Below are 6,791 nucleotides of genomic sequence, written 5' to 3' on the forward strand. Positions count from 1 at the left end.
AAGGTGGGGTCCACTGATGGAGAAGGGCACGTTGAGAGGAAGTGGCGGGCAGTGCCCCACAGGAGCCAAGTCTATCCTGAGGCCACCCTGGGGGACCAGGCACCCTGGAGCTAGGAACTGTGGCCCATTTCCCTGATGCGAAAACTGAGGGTCTGAGAAGTCATTTGACCACCTAGCCTGAAACCAGCCCTAGGCTCAGGTGACTCTAAGCTCTTCTTTAAGCTGCAGCTCTTGGCTCCAGCTGCTGTTTGAGGGGACAAAGCCTGAGTTCTGTAGCTCGTGGGGAGCTCCCTTCGCCATGAGGGCTCTCCATGTGGACTCGGAGAACATTCGACCACCCCAGTTGGCGCCAAGTTCACTGTTCATTGCTATCACTCCCCACCCACACACCTTTCCAGCGCCGGGGGGAAAGGACGGAGGGGCGGGGAGAGGAAGAGCCACTGGTCACACACCCTGGTTCAGGACAAGCCAGGAACCCTGAAGGAGGGTGAGAAGAGCTAGGGCCTGCTGGCTGGCAGAGCTCGGGTTTCCCACCAGGCACCCGGAGGCTGAACCTTTTCAGAGCAATTCACATAAGTTACTGGGTTCTCAACACTGACTTTTACAGAAAGGGAAATGCAACTTCTTCAAGCCCTGGCCCCAGCACTGGGCAAGTCAACTGTTCAAGCTACCAGCAAACCGGTGTCTTTCCTCTACGCTTTGCATATGCTGTGCTGAGACCGTGGGTCAGAGAGGCCAGGCGTGCCCCATGACCACCCTGGGACTTCCTCCCTCACAGGCCACCTGATGACTTTGTTCTGGGATAGTTCTCTATACCCCTTTCTTTTTCTATCCACTGCTAGTCCATAGGGCAACCTCTGTGTTAATTTAAAATAATAATAATAATGTATTAAGTACAGTGTGGTAGCCCAGATTAGAACATGGAACAGAAAAAGAACATTCGTGGAGCTTCATTGACACAGAAAGAGTAAAGTCTGGTGTTCTGTTACACAGTGGGGTGACTACAGCAGATCACAATCTCGTGCATATTTCAAGACAGCTGGAAGAGAAGGTTTCAAATGTTGCAACAAAGAAACGATAAATATTGAAAGTGATGGATGTGGGAATTACCTGGATTTGATTAATCATTATACGGTATATACATACATCGGAATATCACATTGTACCCCATAAATATGTACGATTATGTGTCAATCACAAATAAAAAAATTTTAATAAATTTTTTTAAAGAATTTTTTTCTAGTTCTTGAAGGGAAAAAAAGTGTTTCATGTATACATGCAAATTCTTAAATCAATTTAACAATTAAATTAGCTCTAAAAACAAGAACATCAGGCTGGGTGCGGTGTCTTGCACTTCAATGGCCAGTGCTACCCCCATTTCTAGAGGCCTCCTCATCTACCCCCTAGCCCATGCTTGGCCTGTAAGACTTTATACTTTTGCCAACTAGATAGGTGTGAATTAGCATTTCACTGTGGCTTTACTTTATATTAACTGATTCCCAGTGGTATTCAGCATCTTTGTAAGTGATTATTGGACACTTGTGTTTCCTGTTCCATGAATTGCTTTTTCTTCACTTTTGTCCATTTCTCTATTGGAGTATTTATCTATTTTATTTTGCTTTATTTTTTGAGATGGAGTTTCACTCTTATTGCCCAGGCTGGAGTGCAATGTCACGATCTTGGCTCGCTGCAACCTCCGCCTCCCAGGTGCAAGCAATTCTTCTGCCTCAGCCTCTTGAGTAGCTATGATTAAAGATACATGCCACCATGCCTGGCTAATTTTTGTATTTTAGTACAGATGAGGCTTCACCATGTTGGCCAGGCTGGTCTCGAACTCCCGACCTCAGGTGATCCACCCACTTCTGCCTCCCAAAGTGCTAGGATTACAGGCATGAGCCACTGTGCCCGGTCCCGTATTTATCTTTCTCTTACATTTACTTGGAGAAGTTCTTTGAATATTCTGATTTCCAAGCTTGAATTGCTAGAGGCATTGCATACTTTCTTCCAGTCCGTGGGATGTCTTTTAATATGTTGTGACATTTAATAGACACAATTTTTATCTGCATCTAGTCAAATTTCCACTTTCTTTCCTAACTGAGGTAGGAGGCAGGGCTAGACTCAAGACCAGATTGAGGACTAGCAGAAATGGGGACGAGGTGAAAGCACCTCTCCACGAGATATGCCCACCAGTGCCATGTCAGTTTACAGTTGCCATGGCAACACCCGGATGTTACCACCCCTTCCCTAGCAACAGCCCAGAAACTACTACGCTTTTTCTAGAAAGTTCTGAATACCTCACCCCTTAATTTGCATGTGATTAAAAGTGGGTATAAACGTGACTGAGGAACTGCCCCTGAGCTGCTGCTCTCAGCACACTGCCTGTTCGTTAGCCCTACTCTGCAGGAGTAATCACGGAGCTGCAACACTGCCGCCTTCATAAAGCTGTTTTCTTCCACCATCAGCTCACCATGGCATTCTTTCCTGAGAGAAGCCAAGAACCTTCCAAAGCTAAACCCCAGTTTGGAGGCTCACCTGCCCTGCATCCTAATGACTTGTGTTTTTTGAGTGAATCTTACTTAAAAATTCCTTTCCTTCTCCCAATTTCATGAAGATGAATATCTTCATTTTCTTTTAAAGTTTTGCTTTTCATAAATAGGTCTTGTCAGGTGCGGTAGCTCACGCCTGCAATCCCAGCATTTTGGGAGACTAAGGCACACAGGTCACCTGAGCCCAGGAGTTTGAAACCAGCTTGGGTAATATGGTGAAACCCCATCTCCACAAAAAATTCAAAAATTAGACAGATGTGTTGGTGCATGCCTGTAGTCCTAGTTACTCAGGAGGCTAAGGTGGGTGGATCACTTGAGCCTGGGAGGTCTGTGCTGCAGTCAGCCATGATCATGCCACTGTATTCCAGCCTGGGCAACAGAGTGAGACCCTGTCTCAAAAAAGAAGAAAGAAAATAAATATGAGTAGGTCTTTATACACTTCAGACTGTATTTAGGGTGTAGTGAGATTATTGACTGTTTTTAGTTTTTGTGTGATATGTTGTTTGTGTGTGTTTTTTTGTCTTTTTTTTTGTTTCGTTTTGTTTTGTTTTGTTTTGGAGACCGAGTCTCACTCTGTCACCCAAGCTGGACTACAGTGGCATGATCCCAGCTCACTGCAACCTCTGCCTCCCGGGTTCAAGCGATTCTCCTGCCTCAGCCTCCCGAGTAGCTGGGATTGCAGGCACCTGCCGCCACACCCGGCTACTTTTGTATATTTAGTAGAGATGGGGCTTCACCATGTTAGCCAGGCTGATCTCAAACTCCCAAGCTCTGGTGATCTGCCTGCCTCAGCCTCCCAAAGTGCTAGGATTATAGGCATGAGCCACCGCACCCAGCCTGTGTGATATGTATTTAACATCATTATCTCCATGACCAATTGTTCCAGAACCATTTATTGAGTAGCTCTGCCTGCTTTTTGCCCAGTAAACTGTGGTTGAGCCATCTCGCATCTCACAGTTCTTGCATTGCTATAAATATCTGGGAATGGGTAATTTACTAAGAGAAGAGGTTGAATTGGCTCGTGGTATCACAGACCACACAGGGAGCATGGTGGCATCTGCTTCTGGGGAGTCCTCGTGGTGGAATGCAAAATGGGAACACGCATCTTACATGGCAGGGACAGGACCAAGGGGGCGAGAGGTGCCCCACACTTTCAGACAACCAGATCTCACAAAAACTTACTCACTATACAGTACCCAAGGGGGATGGTGCTAAACCCTTCATGCAAACTCCGCCCCCATGATCCAATCACCTCCCACCAGGCCCTACTTCCAATGTTGGAGATTACAATTTGACATGAGATTTAGATGGGAACACAGATCCAAACCATATCACATGCCAAGAGTCTATAACTGCATGAATCTTTTCCTAGCCTCTCCGTCCATTGGCCTCTTGGTCCACCCTCAAGTCAGTAAAACACTGCCTCAATTACTACAGCAATTTTTTTTTTCTTTTTGAGACAGAGTTTCGCTCCTATTGCCCAGGCTGGAGTGCAATGGCACCATCTTGGGTCTAGGCAACTCCACCTCCCGGGTTCAAGTGATTCTCCTGCCTCAGCATCCCAAATAGCTGGGATTACAGGCACCTGCCACCACAGGCAGCTAATTTTGTATTTTTAGTAGAGACGAGATTTCACTATGTTGGCCAGGCGGGTCTCGAACTCCTGACCTCAGGTGATCCGCCCGCCTCGGCCTCCCAAAGTGCTGGGATCACTTACAGGCGTGTGAGCCACCGCACCCGGCCGACTACTGAAGTTCTATATCAGGTCTTTAGACCCAGCAGGGCAAATCATCCACTCCTGAACTTTTTCACAACTGTTATCATTACCACCGGCTCTTTGCTCTTTCATATAAAGTTTACAATAAGCTTGTCAAGTTCCAAAAAAAACTGTGTGAGGATTCTGATTAGAACTGTATTCAATTTCTAGAGCAATTTGGGGAGAATTGACATCTTTATAATATTGAGTCTTCCTGTCCATTAACATGGTATATTGCTTCCTTATAACTTTCAATAAGGTTTTATAATTTCTCCCCAGAAATGTCATGCACATTTTTCGAAAGATTCATTCCTTGATACCTTATTACTTTCAGTGCCATTATAACTAATATTTTTTCAATTGAATTTTCTGTTTGTTGCCCATATGTAGGAAAATGTCACATTTTGCATATTGAACTTATATAGAAATCTGGACGGAAATTCTCATTCTAATTCATGTAAAGATGTTGCTACTAACAAGTCTACGGCTGTCTTTATAGACAATCTTATCATTTATGGAAAGTGACAGTTTTATTTCTTCCTTCCCAATTTTTATAACATTAATTCCGTGGCTTGTCTAGATCTTTTATTACAGGGCTGAAGGGAATCAGTGCTGGCAGGCATCCTTGTCTTATTTCTGATTTTAAAGAGACTGTTTCTAATGTTTCCCCATTGAACCTGATGGCTACTGCAGGCTTTTGGCAAATATTATTGTCAGTAAAAGAAGTTTCCCTACTATTCTTAGAAACAGCAGTTTTGTTTTACCATTATTAAGTGTTTAATTCGATTGAACGTCTTTTTCTGTATCCATGGAAATGTTGTCCATTATATTAATACATTTTCTGATGTCCAATTCTCCTTGCATTCCCAGATAAGCCGAATTTAGTTAATCTGGGGACTATTGCTGACTATCCCTAAGCAACCATTCTCTGCTTCTTTTTAATAACAGAGATCCCAGAATTGGGGCTAGCCACACGCTCACCCAGTTAAAGACATTTCTCAGTCTCCCCTGCAGCAGAGTTGGCCCTGTGATCATGTCTGGGGGAGAAAGGTGCAAATGGAAGTGATGTCAGCACCTCCTGCATCATCTCCCTGGAAGCTAAACCATTTATCCTGTACAGTATTTTCCCTCTCCCCACGGAGCAGGAAATAAAAACGCCAGAGCGATCCTAGAACCATGTGGGGACAACATAGAGCTGGACCACTCAGCTCGAGACCTAAGAGAGAAACACACTTTTGCTTCTTTAAGCCACTGTGTTTTCAGGTCTTTTTGTTACAGCAGCTTCAATCATACCCTCACTCACTCAGTGATGACGCATTGCCTTTTGTGTATTGCTGGCTTGATTGCCAATATTTGCATGTAGGGTGGGGAGATTGGCCAGTAATTTTCCTTTCTTATATTGTCTTTGACTTTTTGTTGTTGTTGTTATTGTTGGCAAGTTTATACTAGTTTCATTATGAGAGTTGGTAATATTATCTTTTTCTATTTTTAGAGAAGTTTGGATAATATTACATTATGTCTCCCTTAAATATTTTATAAAATTTATAAAGCCATCTGTATCTGGACCTAGTTTCAGAATTATGGGGGTTGGTAGGGACGGGGTAGATTTTAAACTACTAATTCAATTTCTTTAAGGGATATAGGACTATTTGGAATTCCTATTACTATCTTTTTTTTTTTTTTTTTTTTTTTTTTTTTTTTTTTTTTTTTTTTTTTTTGAGACAGAGTCTCACTCTGTCACCCAGGCTGGAGTGCAGTGGCAGGACCTCAGCTCTCTGCCACCTCCACCTCCTGGATTCCAGTGATTCTCCTGCCTCAGCCTCACAAGTAGCTGGTACTACAGGCATGCACCACCAGGCCCGGCTAATTTTTGTGTTTTTAGTAGAGATGGGGTTTCACTATGTTGGCCAGGATGGTCTCCTGAGCTCAAGCAATCCAACCGCCATGGCCTCCCAAAGTGCTGGGATTACATGCATGAGCCACCGTGCCTGGCCACTATTACTTTTTGAGTCATCCTTTACATATTTTTCTGGAAAGTTGCCCATTTTGCTTGGGTTTTCAAGTTCATTCGTATAAACCTATTCATAGTACTATTTTATATCTTTTAAATCTCTCCTAATTTCTGTTATCTCCCTTCTTTTCATCCTATATTGATTATTTATGCCTTCAAACTTTGTTCTTAATCAATTGCTCTCCAAGTTCATTAACTTTACTCATCTTTTCAAAGAGCCCAATTTTGGCCTTGTTAATCCTTTTTACTGTACATTTGCTTCCCATTTAATTAATTTCTATTCTTTATTGTTTCTTTTCTTTCTTTTGCTTTGCTCTGATATTCTTACTTTACTTCTTGATTTTGAATGCTTAGTTCATGAATTGTTTTTGTCTCATTTTGTTCCTAATACAAGTTCTTAAGGCAATACGACTTCAGCTGCAACCTGCAGTTGCTTTTCTTTTAATTGCGGTAAAATAGACATAACATAAAATGTACC

Source organism: Rhinopithecus bieti, unplaced genomic scaffold (assembly GCF_001698545.2).
Source record: "Rhinopithecus bieti isolate Rb0 unplaced genomic scaffold, ASM169854v2 scaffold_2408, whole genome shotgun sequence".
NCBI lineage: Eukaryota > Metazoa > Chordata > Mammalia > Primates > Cercopithecidae > Rhinopithecus > Rhinopithecus bieti.